The sequence below is a fragment of the Crocodylus siamensis genome, chromosome 2 (genome assembly GCF_052110815.1).
Source record: "Crocodylus siamensis isolate JL-2025a chromosome 2, ASM5211081v1, whole genome shotgun sequence".
In the NCBI taxonomy this organism is placed as follows: Eukaryota; Metazoa; Chordata; order Crocodylia; family Crocodylidae; genus Crocodylus; species Crocodylus siamensis.
Window position 1 is genome coordinate 292,001,969 of NC_143396.1, and position 23,318 is coordinate 292,025,286.

Consider the following 23,318-nt stretch of genomic DNA (forward strand, 5'->3'; position numbering starts at 1 on the left):
AGCGCAAAATTCTTCCCGCCTTCCTGCACATGTAGATGTGTGCCTGGGAGACTTTACTCTAGAGTACCTTACTCTAGAGTAAATTGCTCCTGGATTATTTGCATGTGCAGCTGTGCCTGGAGATTCCCTAACTTCTGTACTTAGCCTGTTGAAATGATTCTGAGGGTTTTTTCCCTCTCTTTTTTCCTTGGAAGAGATGGTTTTTGCTGACTTGTTGTTTTGGGATGGTGAGAAAATTGTTATAGCTTTTCTCTCCTTTTCTTTGTGTGAAAGGGGTTTCTTTTGGTGTGGTGTTGGTTGTTTTTGTTTGTTCTTTTAAAGATGAAGATGGCAATTGCTTGAGAAGTTTCCAAGTATAGTCAGAGAAATGAGGATGATGAAGTGTGTAAAATATGGGATGGTTATCATCTCCAAGTAACATCAGCTATGTATGTATGAAGTCTTGCATGACAGCACTCATGAGAGAGAAGATCAAAGGGTTGTCAATGCAGCTGAAGAGAATGATGGAGCAATTTGAACAAGAGAAGGAAGACAGGAGAATTGAAGCTGAACAGACAAATAATAAGCCCTGCTAAAAAAATGAACCAGTGGGCTCACCATCAAATAAGTGAGGCTACTGATAGAAGCGTATGACCAGGAGAGCAAGGAAAAAAATCGACTTAGTACAGAGGAAATAAGGCTAAGGAACTGGATTAACATGTTAGAACATGCAGGTGAGAAAGCAGGCAAGATCAGAGTTTTCACAGATGTTAGGGCTGGCAGGGATGTTGCAACATTGGGTCCAGCCCCCGCCCAAGGGGCAGGAAGTCAGCTGCGGTCAGATGATCCCAGCAAGGTTAGCATCCAGGCATTTCTTGAACATATCCAGAGTAGGTGCTTGCACCAGTTTTGGGGGGAGTCTACTCCAGACACTGAAGTCTCAGGCAGTAAATACATTTTTCCTTGGTCATCTAAAATGGTCTTCCAGCAGTTTGTGACCATCAGACCTTGTCTTCCCTTGAAGTGCTGTGGTGAACAGACATTCTCCCACTTCCTGATGCACACCTCTTATGTACTTATAGGCTGCCACCAAGTACCCCCTGAGCCTTCTCTTCTCCGGGCTGAAAAGTCCCATACCTCTCCTCATAAGGCCTTCTCTCTTGACCGCTAAACATAGATTTCATACATTTCATAGACATCAGGGCTGGAAGGGTCCTTGGAAGATCATCGAGTTCAGCCCCCTGCTTCAGGGGCAGGAAGTCAGCTGGGGTCAAAGGATCCCAGCAAGATAAATGTCCAAATGTCTCATAATGGAGTCCAGAGTAGCTGCTTGCACCACCTGTGGAGGCAGTCTATTCCAGGCCTTGGGGGCTTGGACAGTAAAGAAAGTTTTCCTTATGCCCGGCCTAAAATGGTCTTGGAGGAGTTTGTGACCATTTGACCTTGTCATCCCTTGGGGCGCTCAGGTGAACAGGCATTCCCCAGATCCTGATGTACAACCCTTATATACTTATACGCAGCCACCAAGTCCCCCCTAAGCCTGTGATTTTCCAACCTGAAAAGTCCCATGACTCTCAGCCTGTCATCATAGGGTATATTCTCCTGCCCTCTCTAATCATGCGTGTGGCTCTCCTGTGGGCTCTCTCAAGCTTCCACATCCTTTAAAAATTGTGGCGCCTAGAAATCAATGCAGTACTCCAGCTGCAGCCTCAGCAAGGCCAAGTAAAGCGGGAGGATGATTTCTTTGGGTCTTGCTTTAGATGCGTCAGTAGATGCAAGCCAGAGTTTTATTTGCTTTGTTAGCTGTGGCATCACATTGTTGGCTCATATTCATCCTGTGATCAGTCATGAGCCCCAAGTCTCTTTCAGTTATGGTGATAGTGGTGCTAGATCAGATGAACTTATGGCACAGAAAGAAACTGATCCCTCTACCATGGCTCCCAGTCCTGAGCAGCATTGTTCCCCCTCATATCCAATGGCAAGCTGCAACTAGCAAGCTACTGGAGAAGATCTATGCCAATCCAAGCCTGCCACTGTATGATGAACTATTAATCCACTTGCTGCATGTCTGCCATCACGACACTCACTGCTGCACTGGGATTGCATGGCAGAGACCCTCTGGTATGAGGAATGGAGGTCAACATTTCCACCAAACAAGTTCCTTATTACAGATCCTAAAGTCTGCCCCCTGTCTTCAACCTGCCATGCTGTCAGTGGGCCTTGCTGGACAGATAAGGTGGATAAGGTCAGATGGAAACACCTGAAATATTTACAAACCAATGCAAAGTCTGGGAAACAGGATGGAGAAACAGGAACTCTTTCTGTGGAACATGAAATCAGGCATTATAAAAATAATAAGCACAGTAGACTAGCAACCATGACTAGAACATGGATATCACTGGACACAAGCTGTTTAGGAAAGGGGTTAATAGGAATGAAACAAAATGTAATAGTATAGATACAACAGGATCTATCATCAGGCATGCACTGTTCAACATAGTCATCAGCAACTTAGATGAGGGGGTGTAAAGCACCTTGTTCAAATTCATGGATGACACTAAGATGTGGGCATGCTAGAGGAGAGGGACAGGCTACAACTAGACCTGGACAGGTTACAGGGGTGGGCAGATGAGAATAGGATGGGTTGCAATACTGACAAGTGCAAGGTACAGCACCTCGGGAGGAAGAACCTGGGGATGCCATTTTAACTTCCTTGATACAAAGCAGACAGCAAATGCAGTCGATATTGTGCTGCTGGGGCTGAGAGAGCTGATAGATTTCTCTACCCAGTGGTTGCTATACCAATGAGAAGCAATGCTATCCTAGATTTAGTTTGCATACAGAGTGATACCAGGAGCTATCAAACAGGCTGGCCAACCAGGGAGGTTGTGGGGGGTGGGGATTGGGGACAGTTTCTTCTCTGTTTCAGCATAAGCATGCTACATTAGCTTCCTGAGAAGCTTCGGTGTGAAGAAGAGGGAATGGTTCCCCTCCCCCCACAACAGGGGAGGCACTGGCTTGAAGACCCTGTAATATCCAAGCCCTTACCACTGTGGGATCTATCTCCATAGGACCTCTGACCTCCCATGCTTCCACTCAGGTCCTGGCCTGGTTATGGAGGGAATCAGATATGCATGTCTCTGATTCCAGTGTGACAAGTGCCTGTTGGTGGATTTCCTCAGGAAATGGAACTGGGCAGCTACAAAAGGAAGGGGCTGGGCCAAGAATAAGCCATGAGCATGAGGACTACATGGACCCACTGCATAAGGAGCCCTCCAGGAGTGTGACTGCCTGCCCCCTGACCCCAGGAGATGCCCTAGAGAACCAGATGCCCTATTAAATAACACATGCATTGAATCCCAGACTACCTGAGTCATCCCCTGTTCCTCTTATAGCTAGGCAGGAGATAGGGGAGTGGATACGTTTCCTCGAATAACTGGTGCTATATTATAGGAAGGAGAGATGCTCTTCCATTCTTATGAAGAAAACAGTCTGCACATTAGATATCTAAAAGGTTTTTTCTGAGTAGCAAAGGGAAAGCATTTCAGTGACTAATGCTTCACGCCGAAAAGAAGACCCTCCATTACTCAGTATAAGGCATTACTTCTTAAGCATGGCTTCTGAGGTCATTCATCAGTTAGATCTATAATGCATCATACATATTCATGCCATTGCATTCTGAGAAGAGTGATGTTAATTTTGGTTTCCCTTGACCTGTTTTCCATCTTCATTTGTCTGTACTCTTTGATAAGGTTCCATTAAAAAAAAAAAACCCACACATTGTCTTCTTTGTTTGCTAATTTGGATCCAGTCAATTAATGATTGAGTATCCCTGCAAGCATTGAGATACCTGCTGAATTATAAGCATATGAATTGCCCCCCTTGACATGACCTGCTCCTGTAGGAAAGCTCACCATGTCCTAGACTGGAGCTTCTGGGTTCAATAACACAAGAAATAAGAGGTAATGGGAAGGCTGGGGTTTTTCCATAAAAACAATAAATATTTATTCTCCCAATTTATTTGATTAAAACAGAAGCTTGTAATCAGCTGGATGTAGAACAGCAAAATGTAATCAGAAAAATAAATAAATGAAAGAGAACTTAGCCATTGAACACCTCCCCCCCCAAAAAGGGATAAAAACAAACTTCAAAAAAGAAAAATTAAAACATTCCTCTCTGGCTGTTCATCTAGTCCAGTACAAGGTAGGGCTGTGCAAAATTTCACCGGCTGTTTTATTTTGTCGCAGTTTCGACTCATTTTGAGCTCAAAACAGCAAAATTGAAATGAAATGAAAGGCTTTGAAACAGCCTTGAAATGAAATGAGGACAGTCAAAAGGTTTCAAAAGTTTTGAAACATTTCAAGTTTCAAAGCTGGACTTGTTGGAGCTAAAGAGAAAATAAGGAGAGGGAAGGGGAAGAGCGGGGAAGGATTGTTCTCATATTGACTGTGTAGCTGGCAAGTGACCGTGATCCTTCCCTGAGGTCCCTGCCAATCCCAGTGCTCTGGGGGAGGGATGGAAAAACAGCATAAAAAGCATTGTTTGAACTGAGCTTTCTCTTTGCCTTCACTCATGTGACACAAGTTTTGCTCTGAACAGTTTGAATTGCAGTTTCCCAGAAACCCCTGCACCTACCTCATTGAAACCTGGCAGGCTTCATGGCCTCAGCAGGGGCTACCATCCCTGCAGTTCTCACCCTGCTGTGCTTTAACACACACAGTCACACATGCCACGAATTTTCTTGTGAGCAGCCTGAGGTGCAGTTTGCCAGAAATCCCTGAACCTATCTCCTTGAGACTTGGTAGCCTTCATGACCTCAGAAGGGGCTATTATTTCTGCACATTTCATCCAAATCAGGAAAGAGATTACAAAGTTATAGGCAGTTTTGTGCTTTCCCATTATAGCCTATGGGCAAACTGTTGAAATAGCAAAACAGTTTTGATTAAATGAAATGGAACAGTCCTTCGAAACTTAACAAAACTCAAAATGAAACACTGTCCCATCCAAGTGGCCTGTAGTATTCATGGGGGTCAATAAAACCAGGCATACAAGAATGAGAAGAACTAATCAATGAACTTCATTGTGGAGCGGTAAACAACCTCTGCAGACCCTTGACCCTCTATCAAACTAGCTAGCTCCTTAACTGAGCGACCATCTCTAAAGGATGGAGCTAGACAGTTTTTAGGCAGGGGAGCAGGTAACAGGTCAAAGAACTATGGTCTCAAGTTGCAGGAAAGGAAGTTCAGATTAGATATTAGGAAATGAAATGAGGACAGTCGAAAGGTTTCAAAAGTTTTGAAACATTTTGAGTTTCAAAGCTGGGCTTGTTGGAGCTAAAGAGAAAATAAGGAGAGGGAAGGGGAAGAGTGGGGAAAGACTGTTCTCATACCAGGGATATTGTATAGCTGGTAAGTGATTAGATATTAGAAATAACTTTCTTACTAGGAGGGTAGTAAAACACTGGAACAAGTTACTGAGAAAGGTTGGGGAATCTCAGTCCTTGGAGGTGTTCAAGACCCAGCCACACAAAATCTTGGTTGGGCCGATGTAGTTGGGGCTGGTCCTACTTGGAGCAGGAGGTTGGACTAGATGTGACCTCCTGAGCTCCCTTCAACCTTCATTTTCTATGATTCCATGATCTCCCAACTCCTTCAGTCTCCTGTTAGGGAGCATCTCTCAGTTATAACATCTATCACTACATCTTCCCTTTTAACAATAGCTACAAAAAATAATTAACACAGTGTTCCATTAATACCCATCTACCATACATGAAAAAGTGCTGAGAGTGGAGGGGGGGCACAACCCTATCTTTGGCTGGATTGCAGCCTTGTGCCCTGCTATCAATGCAGAAATCTAGGGGAGTGTGTGCCCCCCTGTTCGCTTCCTATCTATCATGGGATTAACATGAGCCACTAGGGCAATGTGGCCTTGAAAAAAACTATTGTCATTATAGTTTTAGGGTCTATTATATGAGGCACATCCAATAGAGGCAAGGAAATACTGATACCATTGTAGAAGCCATCAGTAAGACCCCATCTAGAAGATTATGTACAGTTATTATCACCATTGTTAAAAAAAATAATAACTGAAAGCTGATAAAATAATTAAAAGAATGGAGAACCCATCTTTTAAGAGCAGAGTACAGGGCGTGATTTTGTTAGCTCAGTAAAATCAAGATTCAGAAAGGGATAGGATTACTCTCTACAAAACATTTCTGGGATATCTAGCAGTCAGGAGACGGACGGGGAAAGAGCTACTTGGATTAAAGAACAATATCAGCACAAGAACAAATGGATACAAATCGATCATGAACACGTTTTGATGGGAAATGAGACACTGATAGAGTGAAGCTTTGCAATGGTTTGTTGAATACAGCAGTATGTGGACAGGACCCACGGCACTTCAAAGTAGAGCTGGACAGGTTCATAGAGGGAATAGTTAGAGAGGGTAAGGATGTTTTTGGATAAATGAGTGCATTGGGTTTGTGGATTCAATTAGTAGCTCTCTCAGTTCAGGAAGTGTCTGGTAGTCCTTGCTTCAGGGCTTCTGTTGAACTGAAGGAAGATTTGGGGGGGGTTTCCCCTCTTTTTGAATGCTTTGCTGGCTTCTTTTTCTCTTCCTTGTTCTGAAACTTTGGACACTGGCCATAGCGAGACTTGGGCGTTTTAATTGTAGTGCAGTGGAGTGCTTATTGTTATTTGAAAATCTCTGATACCTTGTTGTTTAGCTCAGCACCAACCCAACTTCAGGAAGTGATCTGAGAAAGGAATTCCCCTTCCCCACCCCGCTCCTAGGTCAGATTGGGAAGAATAACTGGGGTTTTTACTTCTTTGTAGCATTGGGCATGATCCTTTCCCCCGGATCATTTGAATATATATTAACCTAACACCTTCTTTGCTATTGTAATAAGCAAGGCCTTGTTTTGCCTGATTTTTACCTATGGCAGGTTGTGTAGCAAAACCCCCAGTTTTTCTTTTTTTTTTTTTATTGCATTCCCTCCCCTTCCCCAACCATTTCTGACTTTTTCTCTCCCTCTCTATTCCCTATAGAGAAGTATAAGTGAACTCAAACTTAGGATAAGCTTTAAACATTTTTATTTTGGTAGCAAGGTTTTGGTTTTGGATATCCACTGTTTTATATTGTATAATTATTAGGTTTGTATTAATTTTTACTGTTGTATATTGTATCATTATCATTTTTGTATTGATTTTTATTGTTTCATATGGATATTGTATGGTTTAGGCCGGTGTTTGTAAGTGAACTAAAGTCATGTCAAGTCTCCATCTTGTGCCCTCTGCCCAGGCACCCCCTGTGTGTTGCAACTGTATGAGTCACATATCCCTCCCACGTAAATTGGTTCCCCGATGAATGAGTGTGATTGGGAATGACTGAAATACAATGGTAGCAGGTCTATTGAATGGCCTGTAACGACTGGGTCATCACCTTGCATTGATTCATCCAGGAACCACGGACCTCACCCAGGAACAGAGACAAGACCAGCATTTGAAAGACAAAAGACCCTGCAGAACCAGCAACTCTCACCATTACAGACACCCGAAATTGCATATCCCTGCATGGAGCACACATGCTCAGTACGCCAGGGGCTGACCCTTTCCTGGGCATGCCTCTTGTCACTAGGGTCACACAAGGTCTGCCCCTATAAAAAGGGACAGTGAAGACAGACCCAGTGGGATGCTCTCTCCATCTGGACCAGCATCATGCCACACCACCTATCCACCCAGAGGCCTTGCCGGCAACTACCCTCTGGACAACACCTCCTGGACAAGGACCCCCTTCCAGCCTGGATAGGTAGATATTACCTGCACACCTCCTCCTACAATTTGGACTCTCTCTTTCTCTCTGTTTCTCTCTCTCCTCCTGGACTTCAGTGGACTTCAGCCCCTGCACCAAGCCTCTCTAACCGCTGCTGCCATTGTGTGTGTGTGTGTGTGTGTGTGTGTGTGTGGGTGGGTGGGTGGGTGTGTGCAAGGGAACCAATAAGATATTGTGTCACCATCTCCCCTGTTTAATAAAACCACTGTCATTTGCAACCCTGAGCTGGGTCATGTTTTGCTAAATCCCAGTCCCTTCCATATCTTAAAAAAAGGGAAGAGAGAGGACCCAGGCAACTATAGGCCCGTCAGGCTTACCTCAGTCCTAGGGAAACTCTTTGAGAAGATCCTCAAGGAGCACATCTGTGATGGGCCAGCTTCAGGGATGATGCTCAGGGGCAGGTCATGTCAGACCAACCTGATTGCCTTTTATGATCAGGTCACAAAGGCAATAGATGCAGGTGTCGCCGTGGACGTAGTCTTTCAGGACTTCAGCAAGGCCTTTGACACCGTCTCCCACCCCATCCTCATTAAAAAACTAGGTGACTGTGGCATTGATGCCTACACAGTCAGATGGATTGCAGATTGACTCCAGGGTCGTACTCAGAGGGTGGTGGTGGATGGGTCATATTCAACCTGGGGCGAAGTGGGCAGTGGAGTCCTCCAGGGGCTTGGTCCTGGGGCCTGCGCTGTTCAATTTCTTCATCAGCGATTTGGACGACGGGGTGAAAAGCACCCTGTTTAAATTCGCTGATGATACCAAAATTTGGGGTGAGCTGAGCATGCTAGTAGGGAGGGAAAGACTGCAAGACCTGGATAGGTTACAGGGGTGGGCTAACAAAAACAGGATGCGTTTCAACACTGACAAGTGCAGGGTGCTGCATGTGGGGAGTAGTGACCAGCAGCACACTTCTAAGATGTGAAACTCCCTTCTTGAGAGCATGGAGGCAGAAAGGGATCTTGGAGTCATGATTGACTCCAAGATGAACATGGGCCGGCAGTGTGGGGACGCGGTCAGGAAGGCCAACCGCACCTTGTCGTGCATCCACAGGTGCATCTCGAGCAGGGCCAGGGAGGTGATCCTCCCCCTCTATGCGGCACTGGTCAGGCCGCAGCTGGAGTACTGCGTCCAGGTCTGGGCGCTGCACTTCAGGAGGGATGTGGACAGCATGGAGAGGGTCCAGAGGAGGCCACCCGCATGATCCGGGGACTACAGGGCAGCCCCTACATTGAAAGACTGTGGGACCTGAACCTGTTCAGCCTTCACAAGAGAAGGCTGAGGGGGACCTGGTGACCGTCTATAAACTCATTAGGGGAGATCAGAAGGGTTTGGGGGAGACACTGTTTCCCCTAGCGCCCCTTGGCATGACAAGTTGTTGGAGAGGAGGTTTACTTCACGGTCAGGGCGGCTAGGAGCTGGAACCAACTTCCAAGGGAAGTGGTGCTGGCTCCTACGCTGGAGGTCTTTAAGAAGAGGCTTGATGCCTACCTAGCTGGACTCATTTGAGTCCAGTTTTTCTCCCACCCAGGCGGGGGGTCGGACTTGAAGATCTACAAGGTCTCTTGCAACCCGACTGCTGTGATTCTATGATTAGATTCCAGCCTCATTCTCTCTCTCTCTCAGCTCCAGTCCCCCCCCGCCAGTTTCCTGATCTCCATCTCCCCTTTTCTGCCACCTCTCAGCCTTCCCTGCTCCTACTGCCTTTTCCCTGTGACTCTCTGATGACTTTCCCTGCTTTCCTGCTGCCCTGCCACCTGCTGCTTTTCCTGTGATTTTCTGATGTCCGTCTCTCTGTTTTCAGGCTTCCCCCGCACCTTCTGTAATCTTCCCCACCCCCCGCCTGCATCTTCCCAGCTCCTCTTAGCTGTCCAGTTTTCTCCAGCTCCCAGCACTTACTGCCTCTCCCTGCAACTTCTCTAGCTGCCCCAGAGCCATCCTCTGGCTCCCCACACCCAGAGCCCCTCTTTAACACCCACACTTTCCCTTAGTCCCATTTTTCCCTCTCCCTACCTATGTTTTCAGCTCCCCTGTAGCTGTGCTGGCATTGCTTCCCTGTTCTGCAGACTTTGGGCATTGTCTTTTAATCAATTAAGATCAATTAACCTAAAATTCCCCCAGCCTCAGTTTTTCAGGCCAGGCCCCTGTAGTCTACCGGTTCTAATCCCGGTCTTGGTAACTCTACACATCTCCTTTCTTAACTTAACCTTTCCCCAGGTATCCCAAGTACAGCAAGCACATTCATACGTGCTTACACACATACATGTCACAATACCCAACTTAGGAACTCACTTGTGTGTATGTATAAGTGGGTGGCATGTGTGTAAATTAGTGAATACACATATATATACATATATAGATATCATTGTGTGTGGGGGGGGGTATATGAATTAGCAATCCACGTATGTGTATTGAATATGCAGGTGTTGGTAACTGGTAACTGATTCTGTCTAAATTTGGCGTGTAGTGTGCATGAACCTAGACTAATTATTTTGAATGTGCATGTATCTGAGTTGCTAGTGTGTGTGTGTGTGTGTGTGTGTATAGCATTGTGTGAATGATATACAAATTAGTGATCTGTGTCTCACTTTTGGGGTATAGGGGTGTATAGTGTATGTGCCGGAGCTCGTAGCGTGAGTGTGTATGCCTAATAGGATTGTATGCACCTAGTGAGTGTGTGCTTAATTGATTTTTATGTGTTTATGTGCAATTGTACACCACACCCTCCTGTCTAACAGTGCAATATTGAGATCCTGAGCGTTGGCCTGACCCCTCAGGGCAACAGTTGTAGGGTGTATTGGATTTGTTTTCATAAGATATTTTGTAACTATGCGTGTGTGAGGGGTTGTGTTTTAAGACTTATCTTTGGATAAAAGTTTGTGAATAAGGGCTTATAAGGGAATCTGCCCATGTGGCATCCTTCCCCTCCCCCCCCCCCACAGTGTGTTTCCAGAATACCAATAAATAAATAAATAAATAAATTTAAAAAAAGATAGAGAATTTTACACAAAACTATTTTTCAGTCATTTGACAAGGGATAAGTGCCAGGCTTTTCCCTGAAGAGGCAATTCTGGCCTTGAGAGATTCTGTAAAGTGCTTTGCCATTTCTAATGGTGCTTCTTTGAAACAAGAGCAAAGACTTCTGGGATTCAGGTGGACAGCAACACAATAGAGATGTTCTTTTTAGTTGCCATTTCCCATGCAACTGACCACAAATCTCTGACCATAAATCAAGTTGCTTGCAAAGGTCCCGTCTACACAGGCCTTACAGGGTAAGGAACATTTTCCCATCCAGCGTAAGCTTGATCAATTTGGTGGAGGCCCAAGCAGTTTCTAGTTCAATCTGCATGAAAACTGCATGCAAAAATTGTATCCCTGTCTAAGTAAAGACCTAAGCGAGTGCACCGTTTTGGCACACCGGCTTGGCACAGCTCTCAAGGAACACAAGGCAGACACAGCCTAGTTAAAGCCAGGCTTCAGGATGATGCTCAGGCTGTGAAGACGGGAACGCGGTTTCTGTCTGAACCGCTATTTTTAGACCTTATTCTTTCCATGTGGCTTGGCATGACATAATTGCTGTTTGTTCCACAGTGGTTTTATGACCTATGACCAGTCAGTCAAGTCATCATTCTGTTTAAAAAAAAAAAAGCCTTCCTGATGCTCTCCAATGCCTAATTGGCTACAATATCTGAATTGTAAGATGCACAGATACTACGCGGATAGATAGATGCATCGTACAGCTAAACCCAGGCGTACTGAGCCTGAGATTTTCAGTGATGCCTAAAGAGTTTTCCTACCATACAATTAATGGAAATTGGGTGTCATATGCCTTAAACACCACTGAAAGCTTTGTTGAAGAGGTACAGCTCTAAATTAGTTGCCTGAAGTGACCGCTGATCAGAATAAGCTCTCCAGAAAGCTCTCTGCTTGTGGTGCATACGCTCTTCTTCTCCGGGTTCCTATCTTTTAACCTTCTCAGAGGTGCCTTCCCTTGAAAGCCAGCGGTGTGATCTAATTTGTCTTCCACAAATTGCCTTTAGGCATTTTATAATGGTTATTTTTGTGCAGGTTCTCCATGGTCCAGTGCACATTCATCTCGATTTTCTTTGCTGATCTGGTTTTAATGTACAAAAATGGAGCCACTTTTCATAGAAACCTAATAAACCTCCTGTAAAATATTCAGAAGGGATTTGCGTGTTGGTGACAGTAAGGACATAGGTAGCTGAAACAAAAATGCTTGATTGAAATGGAATTGGTATCAGGCATCTGTTTTCCCCTACCCGCTAGTGGAGAGAAAAGGAAAAGAAAGCAACTGCAGCTTCTTCCATGGATAAAATCTATCCCCACACATATTAGTCATTTTTCCCCACATTCAATCATAGGAGTTAGAGATGGAAAAAGAATCTGTCATGTAATCCAGTCCATTTCTTCCCCAGTGAATTCTATACATCCCCACTTATATGCTCTTATTTTTTACAGTCTGGTTTGTATTATTACCAAGGAATGGAGCTTCTATTAGCAGGGCAATTTTACAGCACAGTCTTACTTGCCAAATGGGATCAAGTGATCCCAGCAAGAAATAAATCCAGCTGTTTTACTCTGGACTCCTTCAAAAAACAGCTGGATGTATTTCTTGCTGGGGTCACTTGATCCCAGTTGACTTCCTGCCTAAGGGGTGGGGGGGGGGGTGGAGGAGGCTGGACCTAATGAGCTCACGAGGTCCCTTCCAGCCCTTAATGTCTGTGAAATTTATGAAATTTATGATTTTTTCCCTGAGATTTGACTATATCCTCTCTCTCAGTTGTATCTCATTTCATAGAATCACAGACAACGAGGTTTGAAGGGACCTCAGGAGGTCACGCCTGGTCCAACCCCCTGCTCCAAGCAGGACCAGCCCCAACTACAGCATCCCAGCCAGGGCTTTGTCTAGCCAGATCTTCAAAACCTCCAAGGATGGAGATCGCACCACCTCTCTGGGGAGCCTGTTTCAGCGCTTCACAACCCTTCTAGTAAGGAAGGTTTTCCTGATATCCAACCTAAATTTCCCTTGCTGCAACTTGAGCCCATTGCTCCTTCTATCATCTTTCACCACTGAGAACAGTCCAGCTCCATCCTCTTTGTGATCCCCCTGCAGCGAGTTGCTATTAAATCCCCCTCAGTCTTCTTTTCTCCAGACTAATTAAGCCCAGTTCCCGCAGACTCTCCTCACAAGTCCCTGAACCATTCTCATTGCCCTCCACTGGACTCTCTCCAATGTGTCCACATCCTTTCTGTCGTGGGGGGCCTACAGCTGGACACAGGACTCCAGATGTGGCCTCCCCAGTGCTGAATAGAACAGAATAATCACTTCTCTCGATCTGCTGGCAACGCTCCTACTAATGCAGCCAATTTATCCCAGCTATAACCCTTTCACCCATCTTTGTACTCTTTAGGGGCACAAGGAAAGTTACAGTACTTCTGAGCTTCTCTCAACCTTTATGAAAGCTATATACAGCTACCCAGCTAGCTGGGCATTGCTGAACTACCTGTGATGTGTTAGCATGTCTCTAGTATTATAGGACTCAGGTCTGAAGCCGGTAGTAGCGCTCTCCAACATGGCCAATGTACTCTCTCTGGTCATTATATTGCAAAAATGTATATTTTTTTGTCCCCTACCTCTGCAGTGAATGAGAAGAGCTTCAGCTTCCCAATCCTATGGCATGATTGCTATTTAAACACAGTCAGAAATAGCATTGGTCATAGCTATGTTGCTCTGTGACACTGCAGAGTCATTGCTAAGGTGTTATGTGCTCTCCCTCTCAAATCTTTCCCAGAAACCCTGCTTCCTATTCCCCTCTTCTATTGAGCAAACTTCAGATTAATCCTCCCACCCCCCCAACCAGATGCAGAAAACTGCATTTTTTGTCACTAAATCTCACATTTGCTGTTTTTCCTATTTATGTATTCTAATGTCTCCAGGTACCTTTGCATTACCTCTCTGTCTTTGCTGGTAGATGCAAAGCTTACTCCACTGAACACCCAGCTCACTCCTTCCTGTTCATCATTATGCTGCATATGCTGTCTACAGCTAATATTTTAGTTCACACAAAAGTGTTGCTGTCCAAGCCAATTTAATTAATTTTTCCAGGTAAGATTTCTGTGAGACAGTATCTGATGCCATGCTAAACTCCAGCTGTATTACAGGTTCTTTTAATCTAATATGATAAGTCTGTCGTAAAAAGTAATCAGGTTTGTCTGAGATGTATTTTTTATGCGTCCTTTTGCTTCTGTCTCCATAAGTTGCTGAACCACACTGAGGCTGAATCGACTGGCACAGAAAAAAAAAAGACTTTCCAAGCTGTGCTGCTGATGGGAAGTATGTGCAGATGCCCACAAATTGAAACCCACAAGGGGCATGTACAGATAAGTGAGCGCTGAGTGGCATATGTCGTACCACAGGGGTCAAAAAGAAACCGTGCTGAAAAAAAGGGGGGTGGTGTACATGGTGGCAGCGCACGCAACCCAAACCAGAGCCTGGCTGGCCTGACCCATGCTCCAGGTGCTGGCCAAGCTCCAAGCTGTAAGACACCATGGCCGCAGCTCCTGGAGGCCTCCAGGACCCCAGGTAAGGCTGCTGGGGTCAGTACAGTTGCTGGCCCCAGCCTCCTCTACCCCACTTGGAGTATGGTGCCACACACCAGAGTGTGCATGGCATGGGCTTTCCCCAGGGAAAAGCAGCACACCTTGTCTGAGGGGTTCAAGTAACATTACTAGGACTAGAATCATAGAAAGTTACAGCCGGAAGGGAGCTCAGGCGGTCACGTCTAGTCCAACCCCCTGCTCCAAGCAGGGCCAGCCCCAGCTACATCATCCCAGCCAAGGCTTTGCTGAGCTGGGTCTTAAAAACCTCCAATGATGGCGATTCCCCCATCTCTCTGGGTAACTTATTCCAGTGCTGCACCACCCTTCTAGTGAGAAAGTTTTTTCTAATATTTAAACTAAACCTCCGTAGCTAAAACTTGAGCCCACTGCTCCTTGTCCTGTTTGAGAACAGCCTCTTTAAACCCCTCTTCAGGTAGTTAAAGGCTACTATTAAATCCACCTTCAGACTCCTCTTCTCTAGACTAAATAAGTCCAGGTCCCTCAATCCTTCCTCATAAGTCGTGTCCCTGAACCATTTTTGTTGCCTGCCTTTGGACTCTCTCCAATTTGTCCACATCCTTTCTGTAGTGGGGGGCCCAAAACTGGACACAGGACTCCAGATGTGGCCTCACCAGTGCCAAATAGAGGGGAATAATGACTACCCCGGATCTGTGGGCAATGCTCCTACCAATGCATGCCATTAGCCTTCTTGGCATCAAGGGCACACTGCTGGCTCCTATTCAGCTCCTTGTCCCCTGTCCCCCCACGTCCTTCTCTGCAGAGCTGCTGCCCAGCCGGTCACCCCCAGCCTGCACCGGGGCATGGGATTGCTCCGTCCTAAGTGCAGGACTTGACACTTGTCCTTATTGAACCTCATGAGATTTCTTTTGGCCCAATCCTCCAGTTTGTCTAAGTCACTCTGATTGTCTGATTTGTCTAAGTCACTCTAGATTGTCTTCTGATTTTATACAGCTGACCAGGGAAGTCGGGGAATTAGACACCCCCTGAGCATCTTATTTTTGTGATCTTTACACATGGTGATTTGAACTAGAGAAGAGAGAAGCTACTGCATTCAACCTAAGCCAGTAGTCAGGGAAGAGGAAAGCTGGATACCATCTTCCTGTTGTGCCCATGTTGAGCTGATGGCTGCATTTAGCTACCTTGTGTTGGCTGGTTGCTGAGTGAGGGGAATGTTTGCTTTGAACCCAAAACGGTTTGTAGCAGTGTCTAACATTTTGGGGGAGCAGTTGCATGTCATGTGCTGGGGGAATTCTGTAGCAGCCCCGATGAGGAAATGTACCTGCTGTGCTTTGCTGGCATTTTTGGTTGGATTTAAGGTTGCATGCACTGTAGAGCTGAGCTGGTGTGTGCACTGTGCCTGGTGTATACAAGTTGGCTGTGCACAATTAAGTTCTTTGCTGTGTGCTTCACTAACCATCTTTGAAAAGGCCCCTGTGTGGTAGAGGCAATTAGATATACGTTGTTATGTAAACCATATTTGAACCCTTTCTCTCTGCAACAAAATGTGAATATTTCATGCACGACCACTGTCCAGGTCTTCCTCCTGGCATGTTTCAGGTTAAAAAATAAGTAGCATTCAGTGTCATCCTAGTCAGATTTATGTTTCTTGTAGTGGAGCTGGATATTATAACTAATGACTTTTTTTTAAGTAAAAAATTATTGGGCAGATGCTGCCTTCATGTCAAGTTTGATTGAGCAAATACCAGTGAAAAGTAGTTCCCCATAACAAATTCATCTTATGGCATTGAACATATCCATGTAGCCTTGACAACAAAGCTTGAAAAGAACAGCAAAATAAATGCATCCATTAGGTTGGCTCAACATTACCAGTACAAAATCTGGATTGATCAATTCCTTCCTGCACATTTCAGCAGGCTAAAGCGTCCCCAGCTGCTTTCTTTTTTCATTGTTCTCAGCTCAGCTCATGTACCTGGGAAATGATATGCAATGCACTGAACTGTCTGGGAACAAGTCCAGAGCAAAGAAGAATAGCAGCAATAAAAGAAAACAATATGACATCCTTTAAGCATACTCTTAAAGTTGCGAATACATGGATGTGTAGTTGTCCATATATAGCCACTGACTGCTGCCTTGTGGGTGCTCATACATCAGTGGGGGGTTGTGTTGTTCTGTTTCTTACACAACCCTGTAGAGCAAGATCCTGTTCCACCGACTAGGTGTTTAAGTGGTACTTAGGCATTAAGTGCACTACTGTTCAACTCTGCAGAAACCCCCCCCTACAACGTTAGGGTGTCAGGTTATGTCCAGCTGAGCCTTAAGTGACCAAAAAGACCGTGAGAAGGGCACACCTACATTCTGCATGATGGTTTTCCCAAAGACTTGAGCAGGGTTGAATGTAATTACATGTAAGCACTTGAATTTCTAAAAGGCAGAAGAGGATCTGCCCCAGCACAAATAGTTAATCATTAGGGAAAAGCATGGAAGTAGAATTCAGGGTTCAGTAACCCGGTGCAGGCATTTTAAAGGGTGGCACAGCTCTTGCTATTAGAAAGGTGTTGCTTGCTGAAAGTTGCCACACACGTAAGTCTGGAAGTGTCTTCTGATCTTTCATCCCTTTGGGAAGAGCTTACCTTTCCTGGAAGTAGTTTTCCTGGCTCAAGGAAAATCCTATGACACCAGGTGGACTCTCCCACAGCAGTGAATAGATCATGTAAAATTAGCAATTACTACCATATAAGAGATGAGGACACCTGATAATTATTGCTGAGTGTAGGCACTCCCTGCTGGCAGGAACTGTGCCAAGGAACTTCCTGCCCAGCAGTACTTGGCTCCTCTTTCCCTCCTGCTGTCAGTCTTGGAGTGGAGGAAGTGGTATTGGGGCCCTTCCTCCGTCCTCTCCTGCTCACTCGCTCCCTAAGTCTTTTTCCATTTATGTTGGCATATCTACATGAGACATTGATTGCAGAGCTAATTAGCTCCGCAGTAAAGCATCACCATTTACATGTGTGGCGCGATTAGGCCGCAGTAAACTGATTAACGTCACTGCCCAACACAGGTGCTATCCTATGGTGGTGTTATTTAGTGCACTGCAACGCACATGTAAACACTGACCGGGGCTGGCTAGGGCATGAGGGTGCTACAGGATGGGGCTAGCTGCCAGGCAGCCCTGTACTGAAACACCCTTGTGCCCTAGCCAGCCCCTCTGCAGTATGCTGAGCCTGGGGCTGGAGCACCTGTTGGTAGGGTGACCCTCTGGGGCTCCCTGCCAGTCAGGGCTGCTCTGACCCAGCTCAGTGTGTTGGGGACCCACGTGCATGTTCCAATACAGCGTCCAGAAGCAATAACCTCTGGTGCAAACTGTGCCGGAGTTTATTGCCACACATTAATAGCATGTGTAGTTGTGTCCATCCTGTGTGATCCACTGTGCACTCTCTCCCTCTTTCTTTCTCTGTCTTTCACCACAAATGGAACAAGATGTGCGAAATGCACACAGCAAGACTAGAAGAGAGACTGAAAGGGAGGTAAGGGACCTAGGACAGGTGCAAACAAAGAGGGAGGAAGGCTGGAGAACAAAAGTTTGATGACATAGCTGGAGAAAGACTCAGCTGGAACCAGGGCAGGGGGGTGGGAGGGATAGCAGTGGGAGAGATGGAGTTGGACAGATTTTTAAACCAGATGTTTGGGCAGCCATTGGCTCTGTACACAGGCTGGTGTTCTCATTTTCTTGATATTCTCAGTCATTCAAAGTAATGAAATATTAATATTTGGGCTGCAGAACTGTTACACTAAAATTAACTTGGGTTCTGGGAATGGCACTCATACCTCACATTGCGTCTCCAAGCGGCTTTGATGATATGCCTCATTTCTGAATATTGTAGCACTGAAGCTCTACCAAGGGATTGTTAAATGTTCTTATTAGGTTGCCTGTAATAACAAAAGAGGATTTTTAGAAAGCAATTTGAGGTATTGCATGTCTACACTCAGCCAGGTTTGGAACTTGGGACCCTGCAGAATACGCAAGAGAAACGCAGTTATGAAGGGATCCTATTTATTTTGCCTTAGAGAATGTTACCTTCGTGGGTAGTTTTGCCATTGGTTTGTAGTCTAACATAAATGGAAAACAGAGCAGAGAGCCCATTTCTCTAAATTAAAGTCATAAGACTTAGTCAGAGGACCAGGTCCTTACTCAGGCAAATTGGATTAGAATAATTAGGAATTATCCTGGGTGACTCTACACGAGACACTTACTGTGCATTAGCCTAATAACATTGTGCAGTGGTGTGGTGGTTGAAAATCATGCTAATAACCTACTGTGCAGTGTTATTAGGCTAATGCACAGGAAAAGCCACAAAATAACCACATGCCAGTGCTGCTGCACAGTAACTCTAGGTACTCTGCATTTAGTTAGTACTTTCTTAAGCTAGTACTAAACTAAATGCGCAGTATCTAAGGAGCATTAATGAATGTACAGGCATGCTGCTATGTGGGAAATAGATACGGATCTCAGTATTCTTCAAAATTATGTATATAGAGACTTATACCTGCACAGGAAGTATGCTGACTCTAATGTGAGATCAGGGTAGATTTGCATTTTATAGACTAAGCAAAATAGAAGATTATACTTCTATTTTATAAGAGGCAAATCTACCCTGCCTTCTACTTGACTTCAGACTAACATAGCTAACTACACCTCTCTAACCTCAAAATTATTTATAATAGCCTAATGTATTTTGATTTTCGTTACCTGCCAACATTATAGGCAACCTGTACATGTACCAAAGGATAATGGCCTTACCTGGCTATTTGAATGAGCTAATCGCTGATGAATGTGTTGCCACCATGTTATGCTATTTGGCATCCTGCGCTTTGCAGGGAGCTTGCTCTAGCCTCTGAAGTGCTGAATTGTTTCACAAGCGAGGCTGCATAGTTTGCTTACACTGGGTCCATTTTCTTCCAGGATAGATTCCTTCTAGTTTCACCAGACAGCTGTCCATTTCTCGGCCAAGTGGTTGAATGTTGAGAAGGTCTGGGGAGAACATGCAGGCAAACTTAGCAAGTAGCACCTTCCACACTACTCTCTCCATCCATTCTACTTCTAAAACATTTCTTCCTACTTCTAGAGGTGTGAATTCTTGATCAGCTCCCATGACAGCCCAGATCAACAAGGGGAGGTTTGCTTTAAAAATATTTCTTGCAGGTTTTTTCTGGACCACTGCAAAGTAGATTAGGTCCAACAGGCCTGCAAGGTGTATAAAGAGTCTCTCAGTGGAACTGTTTGGATGGTCCATGCAGTGGCATTGTAAAGTATTAAAATATTTCCTCACCTTCCTGTCCTGAGCTTCCAGACTTGTCTTGGCTCATTTAAGTATTCCAAAAATGTAATACAGAATGTGTAACTAGGCTGTTTTGGGGAATGAAATCCCCAAGCACCTTCCAATCTATGGAAGAACCTCTTGGTCCCTGTTCCTTGCATCTTGATCGTTCCCAGCTCTTGAAGGTGGCTCATTCTCAGATATGTCTGCTCGCTTCCTGGTTCTTTGATTTCGGTTTCATCCCAGAGCTTTACTTTGGTTTTCTTAATGATTCTTCTGCACTGGGCATGCTGTATTATGTCCAACCTATATAGTCAAACCACAAATCCCTGGCAATAAAACAACTGGAGGAGTTCATGTCTTGTACTTTGCAGCTGACTTAGACTTGTAGACATTAGGGCTGGAAGGGACCTCGGAAGATCTTTGAGTCCAGCCCCCTGCCCCATGGGCAGGAAGTCAGCTGGGGTCATAGGATCCCAGCAAGATAAATATCCAAATGTCTCTTGAAGGCATTCAAGGTAGGTGCTTGAACCACCTCTGGCAGCAGTCTATTCCAAACTGTCAAGGAAAAATCTTAAGTTTGGTGCTGCCATCACAGGGAGCTGAAACTACAGCCAGGCCCCCAGAATGTGCCCTCAGGGTGACCTGGAGGCTTGTCAATCACAGAGCATGAGGTAATCTGATCTAACGCACATGCTCAGTTCACTGACTGCATGATGTAAGTTGACTAGAAATTTCTCTGTGAAGAGCGTTCTGATTGGTCACTAAATTCTTATAAAAGGTTTGTGAGCCGCCGCCCGGGTGTGGTGAGGTAGCGTGTGTGTGTGTTTCGGAGGAGAGACTGTGCTCGGTCCTGTGAGCAGAGGCTGCGGACGGCGGGGACTGTGAGGCGCAAGCAGAGGCTGCGGATGGCGGGTGGAGCGACTCGTCTTTTCGATCTCGGTTACGGGACTGTTTGGCTTCGATTTTGACTTCGGCTTGCTTTGTTCTGGCTTCTCATCTCCGACCTCGGTTTACGGACTGTCTTTTGGACTGGCGTTGCGACCCCGTTCCTCGATTCGCTACATTACAGTTTTTGTTGTTTGTTATCCCGTTCATGAGCTGTTGACCAGCCCTGGGACTAGCTAGTGGGCAGCTGCACCTATCCCTCAGGGGGTAGAAAGCAAGGGCTCGCTAGTGAACCCCGTGGGCCTACAGATCCCTTTGCTGTTTGCTTTACTGTAACTGAAGAAATATCTGAGCCTCCTCTTCCCAAGCGTGAGTAAATAAATCATCTTTGTTTAAACTTCCCGTACAGCTCACGCTCCACCGCCGCTAACCCCACCTGTTTGTATTCCAGTTGCCACCCCGGCCCATCATGACCCTGGGGCCCGATTCACTCGGTGTTTGGTTACCCCGACACAAACCTCGGGGGCTCGGAAAGTAAAGTTCTTCCTTATGTCCAGCCTGAAATGGTCATGGAGGAGTTTGTGCCCATTTGATCTTTTCATCCCTTGGGGCGCTCTGGCGAACAAATGTTCCCCCAGATCCTGGTGAACACCCCGATAAACTTATAGGTGGCCATCTGATCGCTCCGAGCCTTCACTTTTCCAGGCTAAAGAGCCCCATGGCTCTCAGCCTGTCGTCGTAAGGTCTGTTTTCCTGACCTCTGATCATGCGCGTGGCTCTCCTCTGGACTCTCTCAAGCTTCTCCACATCCTTTTTGAATTGTGGGGCCCAAAACTGGACGCAGTACTCCAGCTGTGGCCTCACCAAGGCCAAGTACAAGGGGAGAATGAGGTCCTGGGATTTGCTTGAGAAGCATCTATGGATGCAAGCCAGTGTTTTGATTGCTTTACCAACTGCAGTATCACATTGAAGGCTCATGTTCATCTTGTGGTCAATCATGACCCCCCAAGGCCCTTTCATCTGTAGTGCAAGCCAGCGTAGCACTGCCAAGCCTATAAGGGTGCTGCAGGTTTTTTTTCCCAAGGTGGAGAACCTTGCATTTTTCAGTGTTAAACACCATCAGGTTCTCATCCGCCCATTTGCTGAGACTGTCAAGGTCAGCCTGGATCACCCTCCTCTCCTTAGGTGTGGATGCTTTACCCCAAACTTGCACGGGAAGCCAGCAGTTTGAGGCTGTCCACATGGAGTAGACAATTATCATCATTATAGCAGGTAGGAATCTTGCTTGTGGCCTGAGATCCCATTCAGCCAAACTCTATATGAATTCATTATCGTATTAGGAAAGCATTGAAAACCAAAGGGATTAAGGAAGGTTCTGAAGGTCGCACAATCACATGTGATCCACAGGCTTGGAAATGTAATGGAGTTTGGCAAGAGAGGCTATAAATGATTTTCTCTTCGCAGCACAGTAAGTGAATGGCAGAGGTGGAATGGCGAATGTTGCTGATCCTATGCAGTCACTAGACCAAGCTGGTGTTCTGATGTGTTTCTCTGCTTCTGTAAGCAGGGTCACGCTATACCTTTTGTCCTCAGGGGGGCAGAATCTGGGTTTTCCAAGTGTAGCTAGACATGCTGTGAGCCAGAATATGTTTCGTTTAGTCTTTTGGGTGGTTTCACCTCAGGATGTAGAGGTACACGCACTTGCTTTTAACCTAGGAGAAATGTACTTGAATTTCAATTCCAAAGTTGATGATTGAAATTCAGGTACATTCTCGAGGCACCAAGTCAGCAGAACAGCTCTTCTCAGCTCCTTCTCATAGCATCAGCTATGGAAACAGTAATTCTGTGAAGCATCTCATAACCAGGTACAAAAACAAAAAGGAAGAATGTCGAAGAATGTTGTGCCAGGACAAGAAATTTAAAGCCTGTAAACACATCTACATCACTTCCATAATAACTACACCCCACAACAGAACCACCAACATGCCTAGATCTTACACCTGAACCTCCAGAAATGTTATATAACTCATCCAGTCCATCAAATGTCCTGATGGAAAATATGTAGGAGAAACCAAACAGCAACTGTGCACCAGAGTGAAAGCACACCAGAAATCTATCAAAGACAAAAGTACCCAATGACCTGTGGGTGCACACTGCTCACAACACAACCACTCTCACTCCAGTCTCTCAGTTCTAATCCTCAAAGGGAATTTACAAAATACCTTTCATAGATGAGCCTATGAACTTCACTTCATAAATCTACTGGATACAAAAAGATCATGGACTAAATATAGGCATTGGATTTATGGCACATTACAACCTGCCTACCATCTGATAACCCAGGTTACAATTTACCAGCTATATTCTATCACCAGATCAACATTTCCCACCCCCCACCTACCTGTCTCACACCTATTGTCTCCCATCACCTCTGATCCTCACTGCCGTGCACTTGCATTTTCACAGACTTGCCTTTTGCATGTTGTCTTAAGCTTCTGTTCCACCCAGGAGAGCACACAAACACCAGCAGGCTCTCTCCATGCCTGAAGAAAGGTGTTTTTGCCATGGAAGTTTGCAAAGAACACATTTTCCAACTATTTAGTTGGTCTAATAAAAGATATCACATCTACCCAAAGAACCTTATCTGCCTGTGTCCTTGGACCAGCACGGCTATAACCAGCACCCCTAAAAATGTTGTCAATGCTT